General features: G+C 36.7%; 1 protein-coding gene across 6 annotated transcripts in view; it reads left to right on the top strand.

Moving 5' to 3' along the window:
• NFIB (nuclear factor I B) overlaps positions 1 to 18,201 on the top strand; it is a 452,552-nt gene that overhangs the window by 362,230 nt on the left and 72,121 nt on the right. The window lies entirely within an intron of this gene.

Here is an 18,201-nt window from a genome sequence, read left to right as displayed (position 1 = left end):
CATTCATGTTGTTGCATATAGCAAAATTTGCTTTAAAAAAAGGCCAAACAGTATTTTGTTGTATGAATATACCATATTTTCTTTGTCCATTCATCTGCGGATGGACATTCAGGTCGTTTCCACATCTTCGCTATTATGAATAGCGCTGCAGTGAACATGGGAGTGCACATATCTCTTTGAGATCCTGATTTCAATTCTTTTCGATACATAACTAGGGGTGGGATTTCTGGATCATATGGTAATTCTATTTTTAATTTTTTGAGGAACACCCATGTTATGTTTCATAGTGGCTGCACCATTTTGCATTTACCAACAGTGTGCATTTTTTACGGTACGCGGGCCTCTCACTGTTGTGGCCTCTCGCGTTATGGAGCACAGGCTCCAGACGCACAGGCTCAGCGGCCATGGCTCACAGGCCCAGCCGCTCTGCGGCATGTGGAATCTTCCCGGACCGGGGTACAAACCCGTGTCCCCTGCATCGGCAGGCAGACTCTCAACTACTGCGCCACCAGGGAAGCCCTTTTTCTGTTTTTTGATAATGCCATCCTGACAGGTATGAAGTGACATCTTATTTTAACTTTAATTTGAATTTCCTGATTATTAGTGATGTTGAGCCTTTTTTTCATATACCTGCTGGCCATTTGTATATCTTCTTTGAAGAAAAGGCTATTCAAGTCCTTAGCCCATTTTAAACCAGGTTATTAGTCGTCTTTGTTTTGTTTTGTTTTGTTCTGCTATTGTTGTAGGAGTTCCTTATATATTTTGGAGATTAACCCTTTATCAGACCTATGGTTTGCAACTGTCTTCTCACATTCTATAGGTTGCCTTTTCACTGTAGATTGTTTCCTTTGTTGTGCAGAGCCTTTTAGTTTGATGTAGTCCCATTTGTTTATTTTTGCTTTTGTTGCCTGTGCTCTTGAAAACAGGGCCTTTTCCTGGTAATCCAGGAACCATAATGTTTTCTTTCAGTTACTTATTAACCAGATTTCTGTCTTTAGTTTTCTGTGTGGTTTCAGTCCCCCCCTGTGACTTTTAAGTTTCATTCACCTCTTATTATTCCTAGATGCATACCTTTGGAACAGATCTCTCTCCTAATGTTTCACGTTCCCAACTTCTTTTTGGACACGTTTCTGTATAGGTCGCATGGGTAACAACTCCAAAATTCAGTTCCTTTTCTTTTCGACCAGACTTTATCTCTACAGGACCACCGGAATCTCCCGGACACCCTCGGCTAGAGTAGTTCATAAGTTCTCTCTCAGGATCCCGCACATATTCATTCATCTTTTCTTTTGGAAGCTCTTTATAATCCACCCCACTTCTCAGTTCCCGTTACCCTTATTTGAGCCCTACACATGATTTCTTGCTTCCAGTAGTGCAAAAACCTTATCTCTATTCTCTCCTTGCTCTTTCTTTTTCTAAGACTCTGTAGGAATACACTTCATAAAACACAGATCTGACTTTCTTGAAAACTGATGGTTCACTCCTTATATACCCATATTCTGTGTCATGGCTTTAAATGCTGTTCAGTATCAGATACCAAGTATACTAGGTTCCTTTCCTTTCCCTTTCATCCATGCCCTCTGCTCTTTCCTCTGCCAGAACTGCCGCATCCACCCTACAAACTCTTGTTCATCCGTTATGTCCATACTCTTCCGTCTTACTGGATTCTCCCAGGCAGAGTTGGGCCTCTCTACCTGTATTATGATTGTTGCTTTATGTTATATTTATATTTTATACCCCTCTGCCCCCGAGACAGTTAAAGTTTTTTTAAATGAGTAATTTACTACTATAATCCAGTATCTTTATTTGTTTGACACATGCTTGGAAACATTACTCAAAAAAAAAAAAATCAGGTTGTCAGTGCTTATCGACGGCTAGTCCAACTTCTCTACTTCACTTATGAAAACAGCGCAGAGAGGTTAAGTGATTTGCCCAAGGTCCCAATTAGTTATTGGCAAATGTGGATTAAAACCTGAAGTCAGTGGTAATCCCACTGCATTATTGGCACCTTCCTCCTTGCCTCTCCTTCCCTGCCCCCGATAGATAACACAATTTATTGTGGTGCATCGCCTTCTGAAAAATAAGAAAAGTTTGGCCTTGTCTCTGCTTGGCCTAAGTGTTGGTGAGCATGCCACGAAGAGAAAGAAAGGAGAAATCTTTTCATTGAGATGACTTAGCAGGACAGAGTCTGGGTCCCCTGGCATTCACAGAGAGCACCACGCTTGAGTCCCTGGGGGCAGTTTTAATAGCTGTGGCTGCCGGGACAAGGGTCAGTGGACAGGGGGTGAGGAGAGGAGATGGAGGGGACTCTTGAGTGACCCTTGCCTCAGTGGGAATGAGCTTGGGGAGAGATGGCAGCTGAGTTTCTGAGGCTGTGGGGTCAGGGCAGTAATGAAAGAAGAGGCTTCAGTGCCAGATTATTGCAGTCGCTGGAGCTCAGTGGCCTCCATCTTGTTTTCCGTTCCCTTTTTTGAGGTTTATGTGCTTTACATTCGCACAGGTCAGGGGCTCACTTGGTACACAGTCACAAGTGTAATTTAAACCTAAGATATACTCTCCTTTCACAGAGCTCTGAGAGAAATGACTAGTTCTTGGGCTATAGCTAGTTATTCAAGCTTTTGTTTTTCCTGTTTCCTCACTTTGTAACTACATAGAATGATCTTGTGGTATCTGAAATGACATCATCATGGGGTAACATAGAGTCCAAGTGAAAATTTAATACATTGATGTAGGCCCTTAATTTATACTGCACCTAGTTCCAGAAAACTTTCAAGAGGTCTCGCAGCTAAATAAATTGCAGTTTGTTAAATTTTGGAAGGCATCACTGTCACGTGTTTTCCTGTTTTTGCTGAGTGCCTAGGTTCCCCACAGGGAGGGTTAGAGTCCCCGTGTGAAAAGAGGTCTCCCTCATAATTAGCCTAGGTTAGGTTATGGCTGTGCCTGCTACCCTGAGTAGTTCTTACACTCAAGTATCTCAGGTGCCTTTTACAATGACCGCCTGCATCTGAAGTTTCTTCTCAATTTAAATTCTTTTCCCTCTCCATATTTACAAGGTCGGCTTTTGTAGCATATGGCTACAATTTAATAATGCAAAGCATTTTCCTTCTCACAGCTGGAAAGCTGGGATTGTTCGATATCACAGAGAGAGTGGACTTGCTCCAGGCTAGTTAAAATCACTGAACTCTGCAGAAGCTAAGCTTGCTGGAAGTATCGTCCTATACAAAGGCACCCAGGGGACCCCATCTTGCATATGAGAGCATCATGCTTGGAAAGAGGGATCAGTTCTGTATATTGCAAGCAGAATAAAATGCTACGTCGATACATATATATATCTAGCTACCTAGATTTTAATCTGTTTCTACCTCACAAGATTGAAAAATGTGTTTTCAACTTAATTAGGCAGATCAACTAAAATCTCATTTCTTTTTTCTTTTTCTGTAACTATCAGAAAGTATCAAGGTATCAAGTAACTTAAGCAAGTACTTTTGTGTGGTAATTTGACTCATGTTGGTTTTTACCTAATAGTATCATTGGTGGTCAAAGAATTTAAGAAAAAAATCAGGTTTTGGTTTTCAAAGTTGTTATAACTTTCGGTCTTTTTGGGTCTTTTAACTTGTGTGCTGGTCTTCAGTGGCCTTGCACTCTTTCATTTTATTTTATGTAATAGAACTAGGAACACTTCCCTGTTTGCACTGAAATATTTCTAATTCTTGACTCCAATAGAGATATCCCCTTCCCCACCCCTATTCCATACCTGAGCATATTCATTTCCCCAAGGCATTCAGGAGGAAGAACACAGAAAAACCACTTGGCTTTCAGATTTGATCTTATCATCATTTAAATCATCATGTGCACTTGTTAATGACATGAAACAAACAGTGACATGGTGTATTTTTAAAATATATACATTGTATGGTTCCATTGATATGACATGTCTGGAATAGGCAAATACATAAAGGCAGCAGTTTGGAGATGTTGGGGGAAATGGATACGTGACTGCTAATGGGTATGGCGTTTCTTTTTAAGGGGATGAAAATGATGTGGAATTAGATAGATACACGACTCTTTGAATATACTGCAAACCTCTGAATTGTGCACTCTAAAAGGGTATGAGAGTTATATCTCAATGAAGCTGTGATTTTTTTTAATGTTTTTGTGTTTTGTTTTGTTTTTGCGGTACGCGGGCCTCTCACTGCTGTGACCTCTCCCGTTGCGGAGCACAGGCTCCAGACGCGCAGGCTCAGCGGCCATGGCTCATGGGCCCAGCCGCTCCACAGCACGTGGGATCTTCCCGGACCGGGGCACGAACCCGTGTCCCCTTCATCGGCAGGCGGACTCTCAACCACTGCGCCACCAGGGAAACCCTAATGGTTTTTTTAAAGTGCTTATGAGTCATCAGGAGAAAAGGGTTTGGGACGCAAGGCTAAGATTGAGATTTGGAGGGTTTGTCTGGGGCTTAGAGACCTCAGGAGATCAAGGAAGAGACCCCCGGGAGCCCTGGCACAAGGAAGTCACATGGCAAATGATTCGAGTTTACATGTGCATTTCTCAACGAGCTGCAGTCTGCGTCAGTGGAGCCCCTTTTTCTGGTGAGGTACAGAGGCCACTGACAGATACCAGTGGCGAGTGAGGTGACTTATTGTAAGATACTGGCTCCATTGTTTATTCTGTGGCACTTTTGTAAGTGTAGTGGATTTTTAGTTTCAAAATTTAGTATTTTGGATTGTAGTCATCTTCTGAATTGAATTCTTTCAAGCCGAGCAATGTTTTCTAAATAAGTAAATATGTAATGTTGACTGGTGAACCATGGAGTGTCCATGAGTTTTTGAGAGAACATGTAGAAAGATGAGTAGAGAGACAAGGAAAGACCACTGATGGGGTTACTCTTATAACAGATGAGGAAGGCAAAATATTTTTTTAAGTGCTGGATCTTAATGTGTTATTTTAAAAAATATTGACATGCTCTCCTTTTAACTAGAGCACCTAGATTATTTTAATAATTTTCCTAATTTCTGTACCTGGTGTTTTTGCCTTGGGTCTTGATCCCTGTGATACATCTGGTGATCTTCAGAATGTGCAAGTCTGATTATTTCATTCCCCTCCCCTATCTGTGTCAAAGGTTCCCACTCTAGGCTAAGCCTAATCTTTCCATGGCATCTAATACAGCCCGTCATGGTGTGTTCTCTCCTTGCCCTTCCAACTGCCCACGTGGACCTTGCATCCAGCCTTAGCCTTTATGTCTTTGTGTTGTTTTTCTGCCTAGAATGCATGTACCCCCTTGACACCTTATCAGTGAAACTTCTCCAGACCCTGTCTGTAGTACAGCTTTACCATAATGGCACCTATATCACAATTTACTTGTCTTTTTCACTTAGCGGATTCTGAACACCTTCAGGTGAGGACTGTATAACTCCATTTGTAAACCCAGTATCTAAGGCAGTGTCTGGCCAGAGACTGTTCAGCAGTGTTCAAGATTTATGAAATAGAGGCTTAGACCTACAGTAGGCTAAGTCAATTGTAACTTGTTCTGAAGGTTACATCCCCAGCCCCAGAACCTGACCTAAGTCAGGAAAAGTAGGGTGTTTCATAGAGACAGTTATGGTGGGTTTCTTCTGCCCTATAGGTACGCTACACCCTAGATATGACTGTTTCGGAGATGTTATGAACTCCTAACTCATGTAGCATGGCCTGATGATGAATTTTGTAGGGACCTATCAGACTGAGAATTGCAGTGCTCTAATATGATTACTGATTTAGAATACCAGTCTTAGATGGATCCAGTTCTCTTCTCTCAATCAAATGAATTATAGAGAAGTCCTGTTTGCTGTTTTAGGCTTTTGTTTAGTGAGTGTACCAAAATGTTCCTAGCGTCTGCATGATCATGAATGTGGAAAGGTAAGGTAGCTTTCTAGAAGTAGCAAAAATTGCATGTAATGGAAGTCATTATTTTCAAAACTTTTCCTGATTACATTGACTGTTCCTTATTCATTTGTGATTCTTTTTGTGATGTGGAAATACTGATTTCTGAAAATTTCGAGACTACTGTTTATAGGTTAAGGAGGTAATTTATTTATTTTTACTTTATTAAGGTAAAATTGACATCGAATAAATTGCATATCTACCTATTATATATAATATATACATATTATATATTATATATGTACATACACATATATATACACACACACACACACATATATATATGAGGGGAATAAACACTTACCAAATATCCGTAGCCATATATTTATGTGTCTATTTCTGGTCCATCTCATTGATCTATATGTCTGTCTTTTGCAATACCAAGTTTCTTCTTGATTTCCATAACTTATTTATAATAAGTGTTTATAATAACTTTTAAAAATTATTTTAGGTCCTTTGTATTTTCACGTAAATAGAATCAGCTTGTCAAATTCTACCCAAAAAAAGGCTGCTAGAATTTTGACTTAGAGTAGTGAGATTTAAATCCAGGTCTTTTTAGGCATACAGCAAAATAATTATCATTAGCTATCTAGTATAAAGTCCACATTTCTGGCTTAACTTCTCATTCATATTCTCCCAACTCTTCACTAAAACTTCCATGAGTATATGTAAAACCTTGAAAGTTTTTTCTAAGCACACTAAAACTAAGACTAAAGAGAGCCTTTTATTAGAATCTCAGAGACTTATCCCATAACTATGTGACCAGTGTAGTGGGATTTAATCTAAAACGTGGTGGTTTTCCTATCTTTTATCTCATGAAAGATAGCAGTGTTGATTCCTTGAGAAATTGTAGACATTTAAGTTTGATTACACCCCATTATCATCCCCTAGGTTCAGAGCTTTCTCTATATCAATTTAAAAGGCTATAAACCCAGAGACCAACAGGGTTAGGAAATGGGTTATAGAGAGGGAGTGAAGAGTATGAGAAGACATCTAGCAGTCTGATTCCATTTCCTAACAGGAATCCTTCAAAAATTCTCCACTCTGGGCTAGAGTCTTAATTCCTAACACCACAGATAAGGATCTTTGTAAACTTGGTTCCATCTGTCTTTCCAGAAAGTGAGGGTTTTCATGTACTTCTTGGTAGGATCTTACATATCTAGGGGTGGGGTGAGAAGAGCCCACCACTTTATAGTAGAGGTTCATTAGATGAAAGACCCACAGTCACTAGAAATTGGTTGGAATTGGAACTTCGACCGACACTGTTACTAGTACTACAACTACTGCCATTACCAATAATCATTTATTGAACCCTAAGCACTTCATATGCACGTTCTTATTGAATATTCACCTCAAATCTATGAGTTCAGTATTACTATTATTATTTCCATTTCAGAAATGAGAATTGGAGGAGGTAGAGAATTTAAGTATTTATTCAGTCATTAATAAATAAAGGAGCAAGTATGGAAATTGAACTGAGATAGAGTTTAAAGCGCTTATCACAGAGCCTGGCATATAACGCTGAATAAATGATAGCCACTATTATTTTATTATCATCATTATTATGGTTATTATTACTCTTTATTTATATTAAGTAATTTAATCAAAGTTATCCAGCTAGTAAACGATAAGAAACCAGATCCAATTATGTCAATTCTAGAGCCCTCAATCTCAACCTAAAAATACAGTATGCTCTTTTGAGGCAAAACCCTAAATTTGGATAGACTACCCTGTAAGTAAAAAGAAAACAGCCAACTATGCCCTTGGTGAGAAAATACTGAAGAACAAGGGAAGGGGTCTGTCATTAAGATCCAGAAGAACATATCTTTGAAAATGAAGAACTAGAAGAAATTTCAGAGAAAACATTTTGTTTACTTAGAAAAAGGGACTTACATGAAAAATGAACAGATAAAGTAATAGCTTCAGTGAACAGAGTACCATGTGAGTTAAGAAGGACTAGCAAGGGGCCTTCCCTGGTGGCGCGGTGGTTGGGAGTCCGCCTGCCGATGCAGGGGACACGGGTTCGTGCCCCGGTCCGGGAAGATTCCACATGCCGCAGAGCGGCTGGGCAGGTGAGCCATGGCCCAACCAAAAAAAAAAAAAAAAAAAAAAAAAAAGACTAACAAGAAAACTAAAACTGCTTTCATATAGTTAAAATCTGGATTGGAAGCATAAAAAACAGAACTGATATCGTGGAAATAATCACTGATATAGATGTTTGCTCCAAAAGCAGAGGAAAAGAACAGAGAGGTTAAAAATGGTGAGAAAAAGGTTTATGGTGGGAGAATAGAAAATTAAGCATTTATTTAGGTGTTCTTAGTGAGAAATCAGAGCATTTAGGAAAGAAATAGAATCAAGGACAAATGAAGAAAACTTTTATGAGCTAAATATAATCTAAATATGCTGGTTCATATGGCTAATATATCCAGCCAATAGTAATAATATCTAAATATTATCCTGTTGCAGTTTTTGTATTTCATGGGTAAAAAGAAGAATCTTGTAATTATTCTAGAGGAAAAAGTTACCTGCATTTCTTTTAATGTTCAAGGAATTTTATTTCTTGTCAAAGGTGATAGAAATAGATTCTTTTTTATTTGTGGTCTTGAAAAATAGTCCCTCATTTTCTTTGTAAAAATTTTACATGAAAACCTGTTGCAGTTGACAAAGTGATGCACCAAAATTAAAAAAGAAAAAATTTAGGATGAGGCAAGTCCTCAGATATATACTGATCGTTATAAATATAAATATAGCAATAACTGTAGACTGATAATGAGAATAACAATTAAACAGAAAGTTATATCTAAGTAATTATTGTAAATAAGATTATAGACATAAACTCCAAAGTAAAAAGTAGTTCTTGAATATATATATATATATATGCAATTAATAACAGTTTTCTGGGTCTCAAATTCCAGATTTTAAAAAAATTGTGGTAAAATATATATGACATAAAATTTACCATTTTAAGTGTATAGTTCAGTGGTGTTAAGTTTATTCACTTTGTTATGCAACCAATCTCTGGAACTTTTTCATCTTGTAAAACTGAAACTCTGTACCCGTTAAATAACAACTCACTCTTCCCCGTCCCCCCAGCCCCTGGCAACCACCATTCTCCTTTGTTTCTATGAGTTTGACTCTCTAGATACCTCATCTAAGTGAAATCATACAATGTTTGCCTTTTTGTGACTGATTTATTTACAGATTACATTTTTAAGGACTGAAAAGAGGAGGAGGCTTGAAGAGGTTGGGTAACTAGGAATGGCAGACTAATTTTCTCATTTTAGTGTAATTTTTTTTTGGTTTTGCTAAAGAGTCTTTATTGTTTGCTTTTATCTCTATTTCTGCTTAGATTTGTTATTAGGGAAGACTGCTTCTCTTCTTGGAGTCAAGTTCATTTTCAGCCTCAATTGATATGATCATGTGTGGTTGTTTTTTGTTACTGTTGTTTGTTTGTTTGTTTTTTCTCTATTACATCCCTAGATTTCCTGATAGTGAACTGCACTCATTCCTGGAATAAACTCTAATGATAATAGTGTATCTTTTTTTGGTAACATTGTTATATTCCATTTGAATATATGAATTGAATATATTCAATTTTATTTAGGATTCTTTTTTTTTTTTTCCATCCAAAATAGTTAAGTTTTTAATCCCTTGAAGTTACACCATCAAACTTGTTGGGAGTTGTTTTAATAGGTATTCTTGTGCACATTTCTCCTTAAGTATACTTTATCCTCAATGCATAACTTTTAAACTTAAGAGAAAAAACAGCAAGCAGGAAGGATACAATGCAATATGCATTTCATTTTGTTCCAAACAAGCAGCTAAAAAAAAAGAAAAAAAAAAAGGACAGCATACATTAAACAAAGTGCATCAGTTCCAACGAGTTAGTATTAGAAAGAGGCCTAATTCGCTGAAGACAGTCAGAGGACTGTCAGGGTGAGACTTCTGGCCAGTTCCAGCACTGTGTTTAGGATTCCTGAAGTTGCATTTACATGTTTGCTTGATCTTTGGTTTGTTGCTTGCTTGCTTTGTTTTGATAAGGGACATTCCAAGTTTAGTTATTTAAGTTTTGCTGGCCTAATAAAGGCTTATGACAGCTCCTGCTTCATAAGGTAACATCATTTTCTACAGCCTGGGAGAGTGTAAATAGCATTGAGATTTGAAGGCAAGGTAGAGGATAGATAAAATCCAGCTGTGCACCCATCTGTACCTATGTCATTTTTAAAAGTGGTTTTAAAAATGCCTTTTTATGCTGTTCTAGGGTTTTCAAATTTTAAAGTGCATATGAACTCATTAAGCTACAGATCCTGATTTTGAGGGTCTTGGTGGAGCCTGAGCTGCTGCATTTCCAGCAAGCTCCCAGGTTATGCCAGTGCTGTTGGTTCTGGGACCACATTTTGAATAACAAGAGACTAGCATAGTGGTTCCCAAACTTTGCTGCACATTGGAATCACCTGGGCAACTTTTAGAACATCCTCATGTCTGGGTCACATCCATACCAGTTAAATCAGAATAGCTGGGAGTGGAAGCCACACATAAATTGCTTTTTAAGAACCCCAGGTGGTTCGAATGATCAGCAAATTTTGGGGACCACTGCACTAGGTAAGTGTTCTATTCAGGGTCCACTTTGCACAATTGTGGTTACTTTTATTTTAGTAAGTAATTGCCCCTTTAAGTTTTCAAAGTTGCGGTCAGTAAGTTGTATGTGTTAATCTCTCATCATTCTTTTAATTCATTTGGTTTCTATGGTTATGTCTGCCTTCTATTCTTGTAGTTGTATATTTTTGCCTTCTCTTTTTTCCCTTAATGAAGCTTGCAAATGATTTTTCTGTTTTGCTTGTCTTTTCAGAGAATCATCTTTCCTTTCATTGTTTCAAATATTCCTCTTTTTTCTATTTTATTAATTTCAGCTTTTATCTTTAATTCCCTTTTGAATTTTTGTTGGATTGTTTTGCTGTTTTTCTTTTATGGTAAACAATTTTCCTTTTTCTTTTGTCTTTTTCTTTTCATTGCTTTCTAGATGGCTGACAATTTTTCTTTTGATTTTCTGTTTGATTCATGGCTTATTTTCTTAATTTTCACGTAGTTCAGAAGATATGGTCACTTTTTCTTTTAACTTTTAGTTTTATTTGCCAAAGATAAACAGAATGGCCAGAAAAATTCTCCACTTTTAAGAATTTGTTAGCATTTTCTTTTTGGTCAAGGACATGATCAATTTTTATAAAATTTCCATGGATATACCAACAGAGCATAAGATGTATTTGAATGATATAAAATAAGTCTAATAGCCTAATAGTCATGTTCAAATCTAAAAGACACATTCTAAAAAATAAGTCTAATTGTCTTAATAGTCATGTTCAAATCTAAAAGATGTATTCACAGTTCTCACTATAGTTATATTTTTATCAAGTTTCTTGTATTTTATTGGATTTTATTTTATGCATTTCTTCACAATATTGTTTGGTGATAAAAATTATATTTTTATCAAGTTTCTTTTATATTATTAGATTTTATTTTATGTTTTTCTCCACAATATTGTTCGCTGCACAAATACATTGTTTGGTGCATGTATTGGTGCATTTCTCCACAGTATTGTTTGGTGCATGTCATTCATAATGTTCTTTAACCTGTTTATTTTAATTCATCTTAAATTCCATCTTAAAACCATTGCTAATTGACACTGTTTTCTTTTTGTGTGAATTTGCCTGACTTCTCTGCCTACTATTTTATTTTCAACTTTTTGTTCTTATTGTAACTTTGTCTTAAGTATGTTCCTTAAAAGTAGCTGGATTTTGTTTGCTTAAGTTAATCTAATGCTTTCTTTATGGGATAATTCAGTCCACTTACATTTGTTATGATGATTGATATATTTGATTTTATTCCTCTTGTTTTACTTTAATCATTTATTTATATCTTATGTCCTTATTTTGACTGCCTTAAGTTCCTATTCATTGTATTTTGTTTCCTAGCTGTTAATTTGGAAGTTCTGTCTTCCCTTTCCCTGCTTTTAAAATGAAATGTCTCTCATTATTTGAAAATAATATATAGCGTTCATATTGACTCACAGGTGCTATGATTATCTGGTATTTTAGAGAAGAGAAATGGGGGGAGGTAGAAAAATTGCTTAACTTGCCTTAAGTTTACATAGTAAGTGACAGAGCTGATTTTTTAGTATAGTTTAATGTAATTTAATATAATTATATTGTAGTATATTTTAAGATGGTATTATAAAATTTAATTTTATTATAATTTCAATATAGTAAAAATAAACATAGCCCACTTAGTAAACCATAAAGTATCTGTGCTAAGAAATTTTAAAATCTGCAAGAATTGATTTTCTTGAATAATATGTAATAAAATTGTCTCAAGATCAGAAAACAGGAGTAGATTAAATTTCGTGAAACACTTGGAGTTGTCTAAGAACCTTCTCTGAAACACATTCTGGAAACATGATTTTACCAGTGAGTTTTTCCAAACGTTCAACTTTTTTTTTTTTTTTATGAAAAATAATGACTGTCATCCAAACCATTTTATGAAGCATGCATATAACCCTGGTATGAAAACTTGGCAAATAAAATACAAAGATTCCCACAAAAGTATCCCAACTACATATAGAGAATTTGGAAGAAAACTGTTAATAAACCAGTTCAACGGTAAATTTAAAAAGCTATGTTCCGTGGACCAACAAAGATAATTTAATCTAAGAATTTGTAATATGTAACAACAAAAAATGCTGTAATGGAAAAAAAGGATAATCTCACAATGCCAAAAAGACATTTAATAATACTCAACAACGATTCTGATCAGAAAACTTTAAAAAAAACTCTGAGAAAACTAGGAATAAACGAATATATCAGATGATGAGAAAAAATCAATCATCAATTAATGGCCAAAATTATTAACTGTGAAACTCTAGAAGTATTCTCATTAACATTATGAATAAAATGTTCCTGCTAGCACTATTCCTATTTTACATATTTTTGAAAGTTCTCTTCAAAGAAATAATGCATATGTATGTGAAAATATCTAACATTATTATAATTAAATAAATGAAAGTTATAACATTAATGTAATGATATCTTTTCTCTATCAACTTGCCACAGTTAAAAACAAATCCCATTAATATGACTAATATGTAATTCTGGCAGCAGGGTGGTGACATGGAAACGCTCATGATGTGCCTGAGGGAGTATAAATTGGCAAAAACCTTTATGGAAAGCAGCTTGTCAGTTTTTACCAAGAGCTTTAAAAGAGTTTATGTCCTTTGACCCACTAATTCCACTTCTGGGAACTCCAGCCTAAGGAAATCATAAGAATTGCTGACAAAAATTTGTGTCCTAGGATGTTAATGGCAGTGCTGTTTATAATATTTTTTAAACTGGGAAATAACCTAAAATGCCAAACAATGGGAGAATGGTCAAATAAAGTATGATACAGCCATGCAGTATAATGTGGTGCAGGCATTAAAATCATGCTTTTGGAAAAGTATTTAGTCTAAAGGGAAAGATACAATGTTAATTAGAAAAAGGCAGGATATGCATTTATTTAAATTTTAATCTCAATTTTGTAAAAATCCATATTTATATATATTATATATATGTAGGAAAAGTTTAATGGACTCAAAGGAAATACTTAAAAACATAAATAATATATTAATATACTATCAGAGTGTGTTAAAGTCAGAAAAATTCTGACTCTACCAGGTCATTTCAATCACCATCAGGGATTTACATTTCATGTTGAAGGACAAACTTAATTGTAAATTTATACTAAAATGTTAGCTATAGGCTGAGATTCAGTCTCTGTGCAGAGAATTGTTATCTTTGCTGTGATTAGTGTATCTATTTTATAATCACAGTTTCCATCCTTAACCATGGACAGTTCAGATCAGTTGAGAAACTGAAGAGAGTCCTGTCTTGTAACACCACTACCAGAAAAATCACCAATGGTTAGTTTTGGTAGCTGAAGTTTTATGAAGATTAGCAAAGAGCTAGTATGAAATAATCTTATCTTCTCCCCCTTTACATCTATAAACAAAACAATTTAGACATCTTTTACACTCAGTTGAAGGAAGTGAACAATTGGAATCCTAGGGCTGGAGCATGCCTGTGAGATACCGAGTGTTCTCTTCTTTCTCCAAATTGAGCAATGCAAGAAAACTAACAGGAAAACAGCCGTGTACGAAAGTGGAATCTGAGAGTTGCAGTGGGCTTTTGAAGTGCTCTTATCCAACTTCCTACCCAAAGTGAGAATTCTTAAATCCAATGGAGGGGTCTTTACATCCACTGAGAAACCCCCTATATTTGTAGACACAGGGTTCCTCATTCTGTAAAATGGTAACAACTTGAGGATAATTGTGGGCATGATGTGCATTCATGCTTTCTAAGATCTTAGTGCAGTAGCTTGGCATGTGTTGGTTATTATTACCTTTGCAAGGTCTCACATTCCTTTCTAGGACTTTTCTTATTGGATGACAAATCTGTTTACTGAGCCAAAAAAACAGTTCCTGGAACTATGCAGAATAAGTCTAATCCACCATCTACATTAACAGTCCTTCAAATACTTGAAGACAGCTTTCATGAATTTAATAACTGCTTTCTGTGGTTTTTTTTAATTTCAAGAATAGAACACAGTAGACCATAAAAATGAGCCATTATCAGTCTTCCTTTGGATTTTCTGTGTAAATGTTGTTTAACATTTAAATGGTGCTGATTATAATTTGAGATATTAACAGTTAGATATGCCATTGCATCCCTCTGTTATTGTTTGTAAAGGAGGTTAAACACTATATTAACTTCTGAGTAGTGATTTATTGTTGCTTTTGTTAGAGAAAAATAAAAACAGTAAAATAATATAATTTGATATTGCCTTTGAGAATTTTCAGTTTGCAGAGGTCTTTATTTCCTACTCAATTTTATTTTTAAAAAAGCATACATGTAGTGTAAATACAGCATCACATAAATGCTAAGTTGTTCTTTGCTTCCTGGTGTAAAGCTGTTGTGTAATATTGCTCAGTAACCATTAAGCAGCTGCTCTGTCTCAGAGATGCTCATATTTCCTTCGGTAGATGAAGGGAATTTACTATATGAATGTCTCCAAATTGCTTTAAGATCTTTGGCCTCTGTGTCAGCTATTTAGATTCACAGTGGTCTATGTAACACATGAAAACCATGTTTTTAGAAGGCCCCAGAAGCCTAGAGGTTGCACATGGGGTTGTGTTAACAGCAAGCACCTGCATTTTGCTGAGTGTTACCCTCTGTATTGTATAGCAGGGCTTCTGACCCCCTGCATGATCCTCTCCAGTTATTTTGCCAGAGTCCTTAAGTACTCTCTCGTATGCTTGTGAGCAAGGACTATTAGCTGGCCAAGTACCGTGTCATCCACTGTTTCTTTTCTTTAGCCCGCCTCATCTTGGGTAATGTCTGTCCATTGTAAAGGCTGTGCTGCGTGCAAAGATGCATGAAGGGGGCAGCCATCTGCTTCAGGTTCTTCTCCCAGGCTACCCAGCCGCCTGATTCCCACCCACCCCCCTCCTATGAGGTCATTGTCAGCAGGTATTACCACTTATCCTTGGGAGCCCTCCTTTTACTGAAGTCTCGCTGTGCTCCATGCAGGAGTGGAGCCCAGTGGGACCTATGGTGTTGCATTTTGGCTAGTGGGTGCCAAAGCAGTTCTGACATATTTTCAATGTCTTTCATAGTTTTAGTAAAATCTTTCAGTTTTCCTTGTAGATCCAGATTCCTTAGAACTTGGGGAATTGGGGGTAGGGAGTGGAGAAGCACCCTCAGCATTCTGAGTTGCCTTCCCTTTTCTACGAGATGGTCATTGTATTTGTCTGTGTGTGACTGCCTTGCTGTCTTCCTGCTGGTAGGATTACCTTGAGGTGGCTCTTCCCTCCCTTAGGATTCGGCTTGTGACAGGACCACACATCACTCCATCTTAACGGGCATGACTTAGAAGCAAATGGAGTCCTAACTACTCATTGGATTGATAAGAAAATGAACTTCAGATAATATCCATGTATTGGATTGTTATTAAGTATTACACATGGTATAATTTATATAAATGAAATGTTCACTATTCATTCACTCATTCATCGATTTATAAATATTTGTGAACTATTTGAACGCTTCTAGTCCCTTGGTAGTTATTTTGTACTAAATGCCTAAAGTTGTACATTAATTACACGACAAAGTCAGAGATATAATCTGACTGTAATCATGCTTTCCCATTTTGCCCAAAAGCTTAAATAAACTCCTCGGCAAACAAGTTCCAGAAAATAACAAGGGTCAGTAGAGTTATCCTTCGATCTTAAGCTATCTTTATCTTCATTGTTGTAAAATTATTAAGGTGTTCATTTGTGACCATGTTTCAAAAAGCTGAACTTTACATTTGTTTTGCAAGCGTTTCGTAGTTACTGTAACGTGGGCGATGAGTTAGTTGTTAAGGGAGATATAGAGATGAACAAAACCCAGTCACTCCCCCAAATAAGAAGAAACACAAGGCTTGAAAACAGTTATCTTGGTAAACTTGAATGTGCAAAGTGATATAAAGTAGGAACAAACTAGGTGCTACGTGAATACAGAAGAAAGAGTTTATTTCTAGGTGGCACAGGAGTTGGGAGGGGAGGGTGGAAAAGCAGATTATGGAGCAGATGGTGGTTGAGCTGGACATTGAAGGCTGCGAGTTGAGCCTGTGGAAAGAGGGCCTTCCGACCAGAGGTAGCTACGTTAGAAAGATATGAGGGCAGGCCTTTACTGAGTACAGTTGGGGAATGACAAATAATCTTGTCTGATTGGTTAAGCACACAGGCTGTAGTCATGATAAATAAGTTCTCTGTGTTTAATGTATTTGTCATATATAAAATGTTATGTTTACCACATGTAAATAAAGTGTAATCTGTATAATCTGTAAAATAAAGTTTAATCTATTATGCTTAAAACAACAAAAGCAATAGAAATCTTTGTATACAATGATAACCTATCAAAATTAAAAACATCTTTGTCTCCTGCCACACAAAGGGAGTCAATGTCCTTTTTGTGTCTCAGTGGCTTTTAGCACTTAGTACAATGTTGTCTACCCGGAAATCTCTCAATAATCACTGAAATGAATTCTCAATAATGAATTGAAAATGAATTTCTCAATAATCACTGAAATGAATTCAACCTGGTGAAAAATTAATTGAAGAAGTAGGTGTTTCTTAAAATAGAGCTGCATCAAGTGGGGACACTTTGTTATTATCCTCTTAAAAATGTATATCTTTTTTCAGATATTTGTTCAGCATTTTCAGAGCAGTGACTTAGCCTGAGACCTGAGTTTTATCACCAACTGAGATCTCATAATTTCTTCTCATTCTTTTACTATTTCTAAAGAAGGTGGATGGATGGATATAAAACGGTGTTCAGACATATGCAGCACCCCTGTTTATTCACAGCAGTGAGGCATATATGCTAATTGAATGACTTTCTGTCTTTTCATGCTGTGTATGGTTAAAAAGTGGGCTGGTGGCTTTCTTTCTGGTAAAATTTCTAAATGATGATTTACAAATAACTTGAGAGTGTCTGGAATTCAGTGTGCATATTTCAGTGTATGGGTGATTGCTGACTCCATAGGCCAATCCTAACTTATTGGTAGCATTTACTCAGTGCCTACTCTGGGTTTTATATTTTTATCTCACTTATTATTTGTAACAACGATGTAAGGTAGGTAATTTTATTATCTCTAATATATAAATGAGGAATCTGAAGTACAAAGAGTCTAAATGTTCCAGGACTATTATTATTATTAATTTAGAATTATTATTATGATTAATTATTCCAGGATGCCACACTGGCAAACTGTAGTCAGGAGTCAAACCCCAGCTCTTTGACTTGAGTGAGCCATGTTGCTAAAACGCCCAGACCTCTCTCATCCCTGCCCTGAATCTAATCTCTTGGTCAGCCCTGAAGCTTTATGTAACATCCAATCAAATTGCCAGTTCTTGGAATTTAGAGTTTTTTCCTGGAAGCATTTTAATTCTGAGGATTTTCACACTCTTATTCTCTCCCTGGGGCAGCAGAGAGTAGCCATATCCCTCCTACCTAAGGTGTTCCCTCCCTCCTTACCCTCACTACACTTCCTTCTTCTGGATGAGGACCTGGGGATAGGACTGGTGTCCCCATCTGCAGTCCTGGAAAGAGTTAGACCAGCTAGCAAGCATGTCTAACTTACTCAGGCTCCTGACCCGTGGCCCACGGCTACTGTGGGCCCTGGACCTGGAGGTCACAGAAGGGTCAGGAGGCA

The sequence above is a fragment of the Lipotes vexillifer genome, unplaced genomic scaffold (genome assembly GCF_000442215.2).
Source record: "Lipotes vexillifer unplaced genomic scaffold, Lipotes_vexillifer_v1.1 scaffold31, whole genome shotgun sequence".
Classification (NCBI taxonomy): domain Eukaryota; kingdom Metazoa; phylum Chordata; class Mammalia; order Artiodactyla; family Lipotidae; genus Lipotes; species Lipotes vexillifer.
This window is presented reverse-complemented; position numbering and strand designations above follow the sequence as displayed.